Here is a 16,298-nt window from a genome sequence, read left to right as displayed (position 1 = left end):
AGTAGCTTTCGAAATGTGGTGCTACAGAAGAATGCTGAAGATTAGATGGGTAGATCACATAACTAATAAGGAAGTATTGAATAGGATTGGGGAGAAGTGAAGTTTGTGGCCCAACTTGACCAGAAGAAGGGATCGGTTGGTAGGACATGTTCTGAGGCATCAAGTTATTACCAGTTTAGTATCGGAGGGCAGCGTGGAGGGTAAAAATCGTAGGGGGAGACCAAGAGATGAATACACTAAGGAGGTTCAGAAGGATGTAGGTTGCAGTAGGTACTGGGAGATGAAGAAGTTTGCACAGGATAGAGTAGCATGGAGAGCTGCATCAAACCAGTCTCAGGACTGAAGACCACAACAACAACAACATTCATCTTCAACTGAACTGCCCACTGAGCTACTCGTTACGTCAGTATCTGTAGCGTCGGAGATATTCAAACGTATCTTATCATTCGTTGGTATTTACGTATTTCACATCTTTGTTCATTGGTTATACCTGAATAGTCTCTTAATCTTCAGACCATGATGTAACCTAACTGAAACTTTCCCCTGTTTCCCGTCCTTCTCTGGGTATACTTCCTCCTCTTGTGTATCTTGAAGCCGCGCGGGATTAGCCGAGCGGTCTCAGGCGCTGCATTCACGGACTGTGCGGCTGCTCCCGGCGGAGTTTCGAGTCCTCACTCCGGCTTGGGTGTGTGTTTGTCCTTAGGATAATTTAGGTTAAGTAATGTGTAAGCTTAGGTTCTGATGACCTTAGCAATTAAGTCCCATAAGATTTCGCACACATTTGAACATTTTTTTTGTGTCTTGAACACAGTGTTCATTATTACTAACTGAAATTTATTGCAGAATTATATTTTTCTTTCTCCTCTCTCATTCCTACTACGAAGCCCACATTCCCACGTAACCCATTATGCTACTCCATCCCCTACAAGCGCATTCGAATCTTCTATGACTGTTAGATTTTCATCTTCCATTACCAGCAGAATGGCCCGTTCAGTATCCTCATAATTTCTCCATTTCTTCAGTTTCGGCTTGCGACGTCGCCATATACACCTAAACTATTGTTGTCGATGTTTGGTTGCTGTCGATTCTGATGAGAACAACCATGTCACTGAAATGTTCGCAGTAACTCAGTGTCTTTGCCTCGTGATGACTGGGTGTTGTGTGATGTCCTTACGTTAGTTAGGTTTAAGTAGTTCTAAGTTCTAGGGGACTGATGACCATAGATGTTAAGTCCCATAGTGCTCAGAGCCATTTGAACCACTTAGTAACTCAGTGACTGCGCTACATTCCTATTCGTAACGAATCGTACTCTAGTTGCACAATTCTCCGCTACCGTTGATATTACCTTCTAACGAGAAGGTCTTGTCTTCTTTCCATTTCACTTCACTGAATCTCATTATATATTGATTCAACCTTAACATTTTCCCATGCATCTTTTCTAACTTTCCTACCACGTTCAAAATACTGACATTCTACGCCCCGACTCGTAGAACGTTATCGTTTCGTTCGTTATTCAATCTTTTTCTCATGGTCACCTTCTTGGCAGTGCCCTTCCAGAGACTGAAATAGGGGAATAGTCCAAACTCTTTTTCCAATGCGCATATCATCATGATACTTTTTTAATTACAGGCCACATGCCCTGCGGATACACGACATGTGTCTTTAACGCAAAGCTAGATGACAGTAATCATGTTTAAATGATTGCACGTTACAGAGGTAAAGAGAAAAACTTTCCGATGGTTTTGAGCTATAGTCATGCTTTTAAGAAGAGTAAAGCACCATTCAACTGTGTATTATTATATTTATCTTTTGTACTATCCAGATTTCGGCTTTTACGCAGTTATCATGTACTAAGGTAAGAGCTGGTCTAACAACTTTTAGTATTCTAGAGAAGCATCTTAAAGATTTGAAAACAAATAAATCACAAGGTCCGAATGGAATCGCAGTGATTTTTTAAAAAAGAGTATTCGACGGCATTGGTCCCTTACCTATCTCTCCCAGCACGAAGTCCCAAACGATTGGAAAAAAAGCGCAGGTAACTCTAGTGTAGAAGAAAGGTAAAAGAACGGAGCCGCAAAATTACAGACCAATCTCCTTAACTTCTGTTTGCTGCTGAATCCTTGAGCACATTCTCAGTTAGAATATAATAAACTTTCTTGAGGCTAAGCAGCGTATGTCCACGAATTGGTATGGCTTTAGAAAGCGTTACTTGTGTGGAACTTAGCTTGCCCTTTTCACTCATGATGTACTGAGAACTATAGATGAAGGCTAAGAGGCAGATTCCATATTTCTAGGTTTCCAAAAGCATTTGATACGGTGCCCCATCGCAGGCTCTTGACGAAGGTACGAGCATATCGAATAAAATCACTGATATGTGAGTGGCTCGAAGACTTCTTAAATAATAGAACACAGTAAGTTGTCCTCGACAGTGAGTGTTCATGGGAGGCAACGGTATCATCAGCAGTGCCTTAGAGAAGTGCGATATTACAGCTGTTGTTCTCTATATTCATAAATGATTTGGCAGTCTGGGTGGGCAGCAATCTGCGGTTATTTGCTGTTGATGTCGTGGTGTACGCGAAGATGTCAAAGTTGAGTGACTGTAGGAAGATACAAGAATACTGAGACAAAATTTTAAGGAGTGGTTCGCCTGTAAAGGAGACTGCATATAGGACGCTGGTGCGACCTATTCTTGAATACTGCTCGAGTGTTTGGGTTCCGTAGGAGGTCGGATTGAATGAAGACATCGAAGAAATTCGGAGGAGGGCCGCTAGATTTGTTACCGGTAGTTTCGAACAAAACTTAAATGTTACGGAAATGCTTCGGAAACTCAAATGGGAATCCTTGGATGGAAGGCGGCGTTCTTTTCTGGAAACACCACTGAGAAAATTTAGAGAACCGGGCTTTGAAGCTGACTGACGAATGATTCTGCTCCCGCCAACATACATCGAGTATCAGGACCACGAAGATAAGAAACGAGAAATTAGGACTCACACAGAGGCGTACAGACAGTCGTTTTTCCTTCGCTCTATTTGCGAGTGGGATAGGAGGGAAAACGACAAGTAGTACAGAATATCCTCCACCATACATCTTATGGTGGCTTGCGTTGTACCTATGTAGATGTAGGTAGATGTATATAATGGCATAGAAGCTGAAGTCTGGGTAGTAAAAAAGGTAAATATAATAATACACAGTCAAATGGCGGTTTACTCTTTCAAAAAGGGGTGATGCGGTTAGCAAAAGATAGACTAGTGAGGAGAGAGGTATTCAACCAATCTTCTGGCTAAGACCACAGCAGCGTCAGCTAATGCTAGCAGTCTTGTTGTTATTTATTTAGAGTTACTGAATATATCTACATGTACACTGTAAATCCTTCGGACGATGGCTTTCATTGCTGTGTCTTCTCCACGAGCTCTCTTTGTGCAGATACTTCTGTGTACCTTTGTGATAATATACTGTTATATCCGTGTGTCTCATGTGAGGGTGTACAGATATGTCGAAAGAACTGAACTGGCGAACTCTTGAACATAGAGGTAAACTATACCGAGAATAGAAGCTCCCAGAACCATAACTCCCTATGTGGTGGTCATCTTTCTTTGCTCGCCTTAGGGATCTGGAGTGTCCAAAAGCGCTGCATAATTGGGTGAGAGATTATTGCCACGGCCAACATGCTTCTTTATGGTGCCCAGGAAAGAAAACAACGAAGCCAATAACAAAAGCGTGTCTGTAGCGATCCGTATGTGGTCCAGAGTGTTGAGATGTAGCGCTGCAGCCCATACTAAGTTACATGACAGCGATAATGTAAGTGGATTGGTGGTATTTGCAGACGACGTGCTGTTCGTTGTAAGTGGTGACTCCAGAAGATAAATGAAATGCGGCCCTCCACGAACTTGAGGGATGGTGTCTAAGTGTTAAATTGTCATTAGCATCTTACAACGCCCCTTTTGCTGAAAGGTAACCTAATAAGAAACCCTAAAATTAAATTAAATGAAATAACGATTAGGAGAAGCACGGTAACGAGATATCTAGGGGTATTTCTGGACGAGCTTCGTAGCTTCGCCTATCATGTAGAGGAGGCCTGCAGAAAAGGTAGAGAAAAGGTACAAACCTGATGAATAAAATTGCAGGTAGGCAATTTCGACTTTCCGTGAAGTTATACTAGCATCTGTAGTAGGATGTGGTGCAAGCGTTTGGGCCCATAGATTGCAGCTAGCGAAGCCAGCCTCAGTAGTGAGAAGAGTTCGAGGCATGCTACTAAGATTAATAGGCGCCTACTGCACTACCCCGAATCATGCTGTTAGTAACTCTAGAAACATGATCTCTAGGCTTGTAAATTAGAAAAAGTGGTGCCTTTTACTGGTTAAAGAAAAGTTATCAAATGGAAGCACGAAGGGTACTTGGAACTGAGGCCATTTGCGAAAAAAACAATAAAAGATCGCCTATTTCAACTGTGGCAAAATATATGGGACGCTTCATGCTTGCCTAATATCAGGGAGAGATTAAACATGAGATTTCTTAGCCCATAGCATTGATTGATGCATTATCTGACTGTCCATGGCAATTATACCACGTATCTGTACAAAATCAGAAGACAGATGAATGCTGGGTAGTTCAAATGGTTCAAATGGCTCTGAGCACTATGGCACTTAACATCTGACGTCATCAGTCCCCTAGAACTTAGAACTACTTAAACTTAAATAACCTAAGGACATCACACACCTCCATACCCAAGGCAGGATTCGAACCTGCGATCGTAGCGGTATCGCGGTTCCAGACTGAAGCACCTAGAACCTCTCGGCCACAACGGCTGGCGACTGTGGTAGTGTTGGCACACCAGAACGTTCATTGTGGGACTGGACGCTCTATGAAGATACAGCGGATAATGGACATCAGGTATTAAGGATATTGGCTCCCAAAGTAGCACTAAAGAGTAAGTATACCTTGCGCATCTCGGATGATACTGCAGCCGCAGTATCCAGGAAGCCCAGGGAAGACTGGACGAGGCATTCAACCAACCATAAGTCTTCATAGAGGCTAGACAACATTCTCTGCAGTTGGAGGAAGACAACTAACGCCGGCTGCCACATAGTGAAACACTGTCCCAAGAATCTACATTGCGTTGGTGCAAGTGATCATGGAAGTGTGGAGTATAAGGAGGAACAGTGATGGTTAGAAGTACTTGCAATGTTGAAAAGCTGCTGACGTGCTATCCGATGCCCAAGGAATCCAAAGGACTATGGCTGCTGACCAGGGTAGGAAGAAAGAAGATCCAGTAGTTGAGACAATAATCTACAACTCAAATGCACCAAAATAAATTAACAAACAGAGTTTGGTTAAAGGTTTAATGTATGAAGTTTTGTAGTAGTAGAAGTAGTATGTATATATACTGAGAAATAAGTAATACACACTTTATTACCAGCCAAGGAACTGTGATTTTTATGACCTATTTTAGCTCTTCAGGTATGAGGCTATAATTATGAAGAATAAATAAATAAACCCCCTATGTATAGCTCCCATGCCAATAGTGAGGACAAGGCTTGATTAACTACAGCACGCAACGGAGGCATTCAAACAATTAATCGTACTGTGCTCTTTACGTGAATTGGGTCGGGAAAAACCCTAATACCTATTGGCAAACAATCTAAACAAGAACCCTAAAAAGTTTTGGTCATATGTAAAATCGGTAAGCGGATCTAAATCCCCTATTCAGTCACTCGTTGACCACGATGGCACCGAAACAGAGGACGACCGAAGAAAGGCAGAAATACTGAATTCAGTGTTCCGAAACTGTTTCACTGCGGAAAATCGTAACACGGTCCCTGACTTCAGCCGTCGCACGGACGCCAAAATGGAAAATATTGAAATAAACGATATCGGAATTGAAAAACAACTGCTATCACTTAGTAGCGGAAAAGCATCCGGACCAGACGAGATACCCTTAAGATTCTACAGTGATTATGCTAAAGAACTTGCCCCCTTTCTATCAGCAATTTATCGTAGATCGCTGGAAGAACGTAAAGTACCTAGCGACTGGAAGAAAGCGCAGGTCGTTCCCATTTTCAAGAAGGGTCATAAATCACATGCGAATAATTATAGGCCTATTTCGCTTACGTCAATCTGTTGTAGAATAATGGAACATGTTTTGTGTTCTCGTATTATGACGTTCTTAGATAATACAAATCTCCTTCATCATAACCAACATGGATTCCGCAAACAGAGATCATGTGAAACTCAGCTCGCCCTATTTGCCCAAGAAATTCACAGTGCCGTAGACACTGGCGAGCAGATTGATGCCGTATTCCTGGACTTCAGGAAGGCATTTGATACGGTTCCGCACTTACGTTTAGTGAAAAAAATACGAGCTTACGGAATATCGGACCAGGTTTGTGATTGGATTCAGGATTTCCTAGAAGAAAGAACACAACATGTCATTCTTAACGGTTCAAAATCTGCAGATGTAGAGGTAATTTCGGGAGTACCGCAAGGAAGCGTGATAGGACCTTTATTGTTTACAATATACATAAATGACTTAGTTGACAACATCGGTAGCTCCGTGAGGCTATTTGCAGATGACACGGTTGTCTACAAGAAAGTAGCAACATCAGAAGACTCGTACGTACTCCAGGAAGACCTGCAGAGGATTAATGCATGGTGCGACAGCTGGCAGCTTTCCCTAAACGTAGATAAATGTAATATAATGCGCATACATAGGGGCAGAAATCCATTCCAGTACGATTATGCCATAGGTGGTAAATCATTGGAAGCGGTAACGACCGTAAAATACTTAGGAGTTACTATCCGGAGCGATCTGAAGTGGAATGATCACATAAAACAAATAGTGGGAAAAGCAGGCGCCAGGTTGAGATTCATAGGAAGAATTCTAAGAAAATGTGACTCATCGACGAAAGAAGTAGCTTACAAAACGCTTGTTCGTCCGATTCTTGAGTACTGCTCATCAGTATGGGACCCTTACCAGGTTGGATTAATAGAAGAGATAGACATGATCCAGCGAAAAGCAGCGCGATTCGTCATGGGGACATTTAGTCAGCGCGAGAGCGTTACGGAGATGCTGAACAAGCTCCAGTGGCGGACACTTCAAGAAAGGCGTTACGCAATATGGAGAGGTTTATTATCGAAATTACGAGAGAGCACATTCCGGGAAGAGATGGGCAACATATTACTACCGCCCACATATATCTCGCGTAATGATCACAACGAAAAGATCCGAGAAATTAGAGCAAATACGGAGACTTACAAGCAGTCGTTCTTCCCACGCACAATTCGTGAATGGAACAGGGAAGGGGGGATCAGATAGTGGTACAATAAGTACCCTCCGCCACACACCGTAAGGTGGCTCGCGGAGTATAGATGTAGATGTAATACAGTGGGTCGTTCTTCCTGCCAGGCTCTTCAGCGTAGTTGGCCGAGTACAGATGTAAATGGAGATGTGAAGATTTGTTGTGTACAGAAGCGCTACTGTCCAATAATTTGCTCAAAAACACCTCCCCGTACATAGGACAAGCATTCGTCACTATTGCTTGTTTCTTTTAGTTTCAACAACTTAAAGGCGAATTAGTTTTTTTACGTCAAAATAAAACAGATGACACATTTTAATTTGCGATTTACTAACACCTTCTGTACACTCTCTTCGTGTTCAAGGGCTTTGTTAAGTGCGTAACCGATTTTTAAGGTTTGATGGTGTCGTATGTGTCTAGGAGACGGCAGCAAATCTATAGCCTTACCCTGTTATTGTTCTGTTACCTTTCGGTAAGTTGATTAAATTGTCGGCACGACAGTTTCAGTCCGAAGTCTGGCTGGATGCAGCTCTCTGCACTTCTCTCTAAAGATCTTTCTAACTTTACGACAGGCGGCGTCTTTCACATAGTTATGCATTGTTCTAGATTCTTGCGTTTGTCCTGTAGCCTCTCCTACTTAACCATTTCCTGTTACCCCCTTTCTTAATGACTATATTTCCTTTCGCCTGCTACATTTGCTGTATTTTTATATTTTCTTCCTCCGTCAGTTAAATTCATTGACTTCTGAACTATCGAAAGAATTATGGTGGATTCTGTCCTTTACCGCGCGGGGTAGCACAGTAGTTACCTCACTGGACTTGGATTCAGGAGGGCAAAAGTTGAAACCGGTCATTGTGATTCTGGTTTCCTGTGATTTCACTGAATTGATTAGGGGAAATACTGGGGTGGTTCCTCCCAAAGGGAACTACCGTTTTCCTACTCCATCCTTCCCTAAAACGAACTTGTAGTCCGTCTCTAATGACCTCGTTGTCGACGGTACGTTAAACACTAATCTCCTCCTCCTCCTCCTCCTTCTCCTCTTCCTATGATCTTTTATCCGTTTGATCCTCTGCTGACTTCAGTATCTCATCTTTAAAAACTACCCATTAGTCTTCCTCAATATTCCTTTCCCCTATTTCAGTAAATAGCTACCTAATGCTCCTCCTGAAAGTCTCTTTTCTTTAACCAGAACCCATGTTCTTAAATTCCTACAGAATTCACATCCGCCATGCAAATGTCTAACAATTCAAAACCTCCTCTTTTCCCATTGCTTACTATCTTACTTGTAGTCCCTCATCACAATTAAGTATTCGTAGATGGGTCCACATTTTGTCAGTAACATTTCCACTGTGCTGTAGAAGTTTCTCTGGGAAACGCATCCTCCATGTAGTCCCGATATCTCCCGATGCTCTTCCCATATTTTTGGAGACCTGCATGAAGACATTCATGGCCATGGATTTGCTTTAGTTGAGGAGGTGTACAACTCAGTAGAAGCATGGTCTCGTAGGCAACTGCAAACAAATTTTCATTAAGGCACTGGCCATTCTTGTCTCACACTGGGATAAATGCATTAACAGTTGTGACGATTACTTTTGAAATAATTAGCAGTTTACTAACTTCTATTCCATCCATCCCGCGCTCAGTCTGGTCCCTTTCATCCCCCAAACCAACCAACCATCCCGCGCTCGTTTGACTAGCCCTTACACTACAGTGTACAGATTACGAAGGGCGTTTGAAAAGCCCAAGAGATGGCACCACTAACGCGTATCTAGGTCATGTTTAGTTAGTAGCATCTTTGGAAAGAATGCACACCAAGTTTCAACCATATTGGTCTTTTTCTTTGTGTTTGGCATTCGTGTGAATCAAGGAAGTCAAAAAATGGACGAAGAAGAATTTCGTTTGGTGATTAAACACTACTTTATGAAAGGAAAAACGCCTCAGGAAAATAAAAGGAAGCTTGATAAATATTACGGTGACTCGGCACCTTCGATTAGAATAGTTAATAAGTGGTTTCAAAATTTTCGGAGTGGCCAAATATGCACAAGTGATGCTGAACGTTCTGGACGCCCTCTGGAGGTTACGACTAGAGAAAACATTGATAAAATCCATGATATGGTGATGGATGAGAGAAGAGTTAAAATGCATGAGATTGATAGTGCTGTGGGCATCTCGAATGAATGGGTAAAAATTTTTTTGTATAAACATTTGGACATGAGAAAGCTATCCGAAAGATGGGTACCGCAATTGCTCATGCTTGACCAAAAACTGAATCGTGTAGTGCTGCAAGGATGGTCTGCAACTGTTCAGAAAGAATCCACAGGACTTAAAGCATCGTTTCCTCACTGTGGATGAAATATGGATACATTACTATACTCCAGAGACCAAACAACAATCTAAACAATGGGTGACAAGGGAGAATCTGCACCATAAAAGACGAAGACCAGTCCTTCGGCCGGAAAGGTTATGGCGACTGCCTATTGGGATTCGCAAGGAATAATCCTCATTGACTATCTGGAAAAAGGTAAAATCGTTACACGTGCATATTATTTATCGTTACTGGACCGTTTGAAAACCGAGCTGCAAGAAAGACACCGGTGATTCGATCACAAAAAGTCCTTTTCCTTCATAACAATGCACCAGCACAGACCTCAGCAGTTGTAGTCACAGAATTAACGGAAATAGGATTCAAACTCGATTCACATGGCCCCTATTCTCTAGACGAGACTCCCTCGAACTACTATTTGTTCCCAAATTTCAAGAAATGTCTGACAGGACAAAGATTTTATTAAAAAAAGGAGGTAATTGGAGCAACTAATAGCTGTTTTGCAGACTTGAGCCATTCCGATTATTCGGAGGGGATCAAAAAATTAGAATAGCTTTGGACGAAGTGTATAAGCCCAAAAGAAGACTATGTCGTAAAATGAGAAAGGTTTACCCCAAACATATAAGTAGTTTTTAGTTTTGCATGGATTATTCAAACGCGCCTCGCACATTTCTAAGTGCCTTACATGACATATGAAATATGTCTTCTTAGCAGTAGATCTGATGTTATGTCACAAGTTGGTACTGTAAAGGTGTGTGGATGAAGTGGGTGGTGATTCTACACCGAAGATGGATGTAGTTATAGCGGATACAAAAAAAAAAAAAAATTTATTGATGTTTATTTACATTCATTAGACTTCCATGCTGCCCGTGTTGATGATGAGCACAGAAAATACACCAACACAGCGTTTTTTAGTGTTCCAACATCTAACCTGGCCTTGCAGGCTCTAGCATTAACTGTGCACTTCTGATGTGGCTGCTGAACCTCAGTGGAGTCTCACTTACTCGACCCACTTTTATTATTTTAATTCCACCATAATTTCAGATAACGGAAAGTACTGAATAATCGTCCCTGTTTTTAAATCACAAGTTATGTATCGCAGGGAAACATCAACGCCATCTGCCACATACTTTGGAATGAGATTTGGCAACACACATATGCGGTCTCTACGTTCCTGGTTACAGGGTTATCGACATGCGCAAAAATTAGAATCTAACTACCTTCGTAAAAATTTTTGTCAGGAGTGGGATTCGAACCCACGCCCACAGAAGTGGACTGCGACCTGAACGCAGCGCCTTGGACCGCTCGGCCATCCTGACAGCTGTTTAGTATGTAATGTGCGACAGTTTCTCTCCCACATTCCGCTTTCGACAAGTAGGCGAGAAAATGAGTTGCAACAGCAGAGCGAGTTCCAAGGTCAGCGTTAGCGTGTCTGGGAGTCACAACGAGCAGTCTGTCGCTCAGTCGTTGCACAACTCTGGGCGTAAATACTGCAAGAGGCAGTCCAGCGACGTGACGTGGTTCGAGTCTAGGCTAAACTGCTTTTTACAGCTAGTATGTAGATTCGAATCTCTTGAAAAGCGGCATTTTCATTTGAAATGCATGTTCATATGCAAGTTATTAAGTTTGCTTCTTTATAGCGATCTCGAAAAAGATATCACCACACACGCAAGTAAATATCTGTTATTCTCACTTCATTAGGGGAAGGATGATTGAATAATGTACAGTATTGCAAACAAAGTTCTGCATGCAAAAATAAAACTGTAAGAAGAAAATGGGCAGTAAATGGAGGGGATCTTTTGGAACTCTGAGTATACATACAGTTGTTTAGAGGCAAAAACATGCAGTGTGATATACATCTATTTCTGATTGCTATTACTAATATTATTGTATTTATGATTATTATTATTATTCATGAGGAAAAAATTTTAGTTCATTAAACACTGAAGACACAACAGATGAGCTCTAGAAGCGAAAGACTTTGTGTAATAAACTTTTGTTGAGTCATGAGTCTTGCGATTGATTTGTTGGGGTCCGCCATGCATTCCTTCCTGTGCCAACCTTTTCATATCAGAGTAGCAATTGCAACCTATGTCCTCAATTATTTGCTTGATGTATTCTTATCCTTGTCACCCTTTATAATGTTTACCCTCTACACATCCCTCTAGTGCCATGGAGGTCAGTCTCTGATGTCTTGACAGATGTCCTGTGAACTTATTCCTTCTTCCTGATAGTGTTCTGCGTATGTCCCTTGTCTAGCCGATTGTGCAGAGAAGCTCCTTTTTCATGACCTTACCAGTCCACACAAATTGCAACACCCATCTTCGAATCACGTGGTCTAGGGATAGCGTTTTTGACTAGTGATCAAAATGTTCTCTATTCCGGGTCAGAACCCCGCCACTGCTTAAATATTGAATAAAGATCATCAGCAATGGCGACCAAAGAATTCGGGCATAAGAAGTCCCCTCATTCCGCCAAATGTCTTCTTAAGAAGGGTGGAGAGCGATCAGAGTTTCAATTTAGACTCTTGGCACAAAGGAGGGAAACTGCCCCTAAAAGGCAGAAGATCAGTAATGATGAACAGCAGAAGAAGACAGAAGGCAATGAAAACCACAGAAATAAAGACACATAAGGTGTATCCATAAGACGGGGGACTGTAATTGAAAAAGTGTGATGATGATGTCTTCTTCGGCAAAAGATTTCGGACTAGTGCCTCATTTGGATCTCCAAGAGGGGACTACCAAGGCAGAATGGCCATAAGAAAAATGTTGAACTTCTAACGAAATGTTAAGGTTATGTGAGACGGTGTGTGGGATGTTAGGAGACTTAACATGGTAGGAGCTAGCAAGTCTGACAATAAAAATGCTAAGGCCCTGTCAAGATATAGTGTAGGGTAAGTGAAGTGAAGAGCAACGAGGACAAGGATATATGGTCAGATGAGTATAGGGGAACACCAACAGCAACAGAAGGGGTATGACAGTGTAGGACTCGTTATGAATATGAAGATAGTTCAGAAGTGAGTTACTGTGAACAGGTCGGTGATAGGGTTGCTGTCATCAGAGTCGACAACAAACTGACAACAGTTGTTCAGGTATACATGCCAACGTTGCAAGCTGATGTGAAAGAGATAGGGAAAGTATGTGACGATACTGAACAGGTAATTCAGTTCGTAAAGGCAGATGGAATTGTGGTAGTGAATGGAGATTTGAATGCGATCGTAGGGGAGGGAGCAGGAGAAAGGCTTAAGGGACAATATGGGCTTAGTAATAGAAACGTGACAGAGGAAAGACTAATAGTGTTCTACAACGAAATTCAGCTATTTGTGTTCAAGAATCACAAGAGGACGAGGTATAGTTGGAAATTGCCACGAGATACGGGAAGACTTCAGTTCGATCACATAATGAGTAGGAGGAGATTCCAAAATCGCATAGTGGATTGTAAGGTGTACACAGGAGCAAATATAGACTCAGTTCACAATTTAGAAATAATTAAAAGTAGGCTGAAAACTAAGAGAATATTCAGGAATAATCATTAAGCAAAGATGTGAAATGACAAAGTACTGAAGAATGAAGAGGTATGCTCGACTTTCTCACAGACTATAGATACTGAGGTAATGAATGGCTCAGTTGGTAGTTCAGTTGAACGTGAATGGACATCTCTAAAAATGGTAATGATAGAAGTTGGTAAGAAAAACATTCGTAGAACCAAGGTGACTGCGAAGAAACTATACGTAACACAAGAAGTGCTTCAGCTGATTGATGGAAGAAGTACAAAAATGTTGAGGGAAATCAAGGAATAGCGAGATACATGTCACTTAGTTTTAAAATAAATAGGAAACGCAGGGAAGCTCAAGCGAAATGGCTGCTTCAAAATTGTGAAACCGAAAAAGAAATGACTGTGGGAAGGAATGGCTAAGCATAAAGGAAAGTACAAAAAAAAAAACCTTTGGGAAAATAAAAGCAAGGGCAGTAACGTTAATACAACAGTGAAAATTTCATTGTTAAATGCAGAGGGGAATCACATAGGTAAAAGGCATTCGATAAATTAAACTAGTGCAAGATATTTGAAATTCTGAGAAAAGTAGGAGTAAGCTATAGGAAATGCGGGTAATATACAATATGGGCAAGAACCAGAAGGGAACAGTAAGACCGAAAGCCCAAGACCGAATGGCTCGGATTAAAAATGCTATTAGACAGGGCTTTAGTCTCTCGTCCCTATTGCTTAGTCCATACATCAAGTAGCCTATAACAGAAATTAAAGCAAATTGCGAGAGCATGGATAAGTATTGGAGGTAAAAGAGTATGAAAGACAAGAATCGTTGATGACGTTGGTACCGTCAAAGTACAGAAGTATTTCAAGATCTGAGTGACAGTATATGGAAGACAGACGAAAGTAATAAGAAGTAACAGAAATAAAAACAGCGAGAAACTTAACATCAAGACTGGTGATATTTAAGTAGATGAAGTTAAGGAATTGTGCTACCTAGACTGCAATATAACCCATAATGAATGATTCACCATCAATTACAACACTTTATATATGGTTTCAAAGTTTCGGAGTGGCCTTATGGACTCAAATTATGCTGAACATTCTGGATGACCTGTGGAGTTTACAACTCAAGAAATCATCGATAAAATCCATGATATGGTGATGAATGACAGAAGAGTTAAGGTGCATGAGATTGCTACTGCTGTGCACATCTGCAATGAATGGGTACATAATACTTTACATAAACATTTGGATATGAGAAAGCTATCCGCAAGATGGGTACCGCAATTGCTCATGCTTGACCAAAAACTGAATCGTGTAGTGCTGCAAGGATGGTTTGCAGCTGTTCAGAAAGAATCTGCAGCACTTTAAGCGTCGTTTCGTCACTGTGGATGAAACATGGATACATTACTATACTCCAGCGACCAAACAACAATCTAAACAATGGGTTACCAAGGGAGGACCTGCACCATAAAAGACGAAGACCAGTCCTTCGGCCGGAAAGGTTATGGCGACTGCCTATAGGGATTCGCAAGAAATAATCCTCATAGACTATCTGGAAAAAGGTAAAATCGTTACACGTGCATATCATTTATCGTTACTGGATCGTTTGAAAACCGAGCTGCAAGAAAAACGCCGGTAATTCGATCACAAAAAGTCCTTTTCCTTCACAACAATGCACCAGCACAGGCCTCAGCAGTTGTAGTCACAGAATTAACGGAAATAGGATTCAAACTCGTTTCACATGCCACCTATTCTCTAGACGAGACTCCCTCGAACTACTATTTGTTCCCCAATTTCAAGAAATGTCTGACAGGACAAAGATTTTATTAAAAAAGGAGGTAATTGGAGCAACTAATAACTGTTTTGCAGACTTTAACCATTCCGATTATTCGGAGGGGATCAAAAAATTAGAATAGCTTTGGACGAAGTGTATAAGCCTAAAAGAAGACTATGTCGTAAAATGAGAAAGGTTTACCCCAAACATATAAGTAGTTTTTAGTTTTGCATGGAATAATGAAACGCGCCTCGCACATTTCTAAGTGCCTTACATGACATATGAAATATGTCTTCTTAGCAGTAGATCTGATGTTATGTCACAAGTTGGTTCTGTAAAGGTGTGTGGATGAAGTGGGTGGTAATTCTACACCGAAGATGGATGTAGTTATAGCGGATACATAAAAAAACCTTTATTGATGTTTATTTACATTCATGAGACTTCCATGCTGCCCGTGTTGATGATGAGCACAGAAAATACACCAACACAGAGTCTTTTAGTGTCCCAACATCTAACCTGGCCTTGCAGACTCTAGCATTAACTGTGCACTTCTGATGTGGCTGCTGAACCTCAGTGGAGTCTCACTTACTCGACCCACTTTTATTATTTTAATTCCACCGTAATTTCAGATAACGGAAAGTACTGAATAATCGTCCCTGTTTTTAAATCACAAGTTATGTATCGCAGGGAAACATCAACGCCATCTGCCACATACTTTGGAATGAGATTTGGCAACACACCTATGCGGTCTCTACGTTCCTGGTTACAGGGTTATCGACATGCGCAAAAATTAGAATCTAACTACCTTCGTAAAAATTTTTGTCAGGAGTGGGATTCGAACCCACGCCCACAGAAGTGGACTGCGACCTGAACGCAGCGCCTTGGACCGCTCGGCCATCCTGACAACTGTTTAGTATGTAATGTGCGACAGTTTCTCTCCCACATTCCGCTTTCGACAAGTAGGCGAGAAAATGAGTTGCAACAGCAGAGCGAGTTCCAAGGTCAGCGTTAGCGTGTCTGGGAGTCACAACGAGCAGTCTGTCGCTCAGTCGTTGCACAACTCTGGGCGTAAATACTGCAAGAGGCAGTCCAGCGACGTGACGTGGTTCGAGTCTAGGCTAAACTGCTTTTTACAGCTAGTATGTAGATTCGAATCTCTTGAAAAGCGGCATTTTCATTTGAAATGCTTGTTGATATGCAAGTTATTAAGTTTGCTTCTTTACATCGATCTCGAAAAAGATATCACCACACATGCAAATAAATATCTGTTATTCTCACTTCAGTAGGGGAAGGATGATTGAATAATGTACAGGATTGCAAACAAAGTTCTGCATGCAAAAATAAAACTGTAAGAAGAAAATGGGCAGTAAATGGAGGGGTTCTTTTGGAACTCTGAGTATACATACAGTTGTTTAGA

At 41.5% G+C, this 16,298-nt stretch overlaps 2 non-coding genes across 2 annotated transcripts; both read right to left on the bottom strand.

Moving 5' to 3' along the window:
* Positions 1-10,850: 10,850 nt before the first annotated feature.
* On the bottom strand, positions 10,851-10,934 carry Trnal-cag (transfer RNA leucine (anticodon CAG)). The gene has a single exon. It is a non-coding gene; the product is annotated as a tRNA-Leu (tRNA).
* Positions 10,935-15,701: 4,767 nt separating this feature from the next.
* Positions 15,702-15,785, bottom strand: Trnal-cag (transfer RNA leucine (anticodon CAG)). The gene has a single exon. It is a non-coding gene; the product is annotated as a tRNA-Leu (tRNA).
* Between the last annotated feature and the right edge of the window lie 513 nt (positions 15,786-16,298).

This window comes from Schistocerca cancellata, chromosome 3, assembly GCF_023864275.1.
Source record: "Schistocerca cancellata isolate TAMUIC-IGC-003103 chromosome 3, iqSchCanc2.1, whole genome shotgun sequence".
Lineage (NCBI taxonomy): Eukaryota > Metazoa > Arthropoda > Insecta > Orthoptera > Acrididae > Schistocerca > Schistocerca cancellata.
This window is presented reverse-complemented; position numbering and strand designations above follow the sequence as displayed.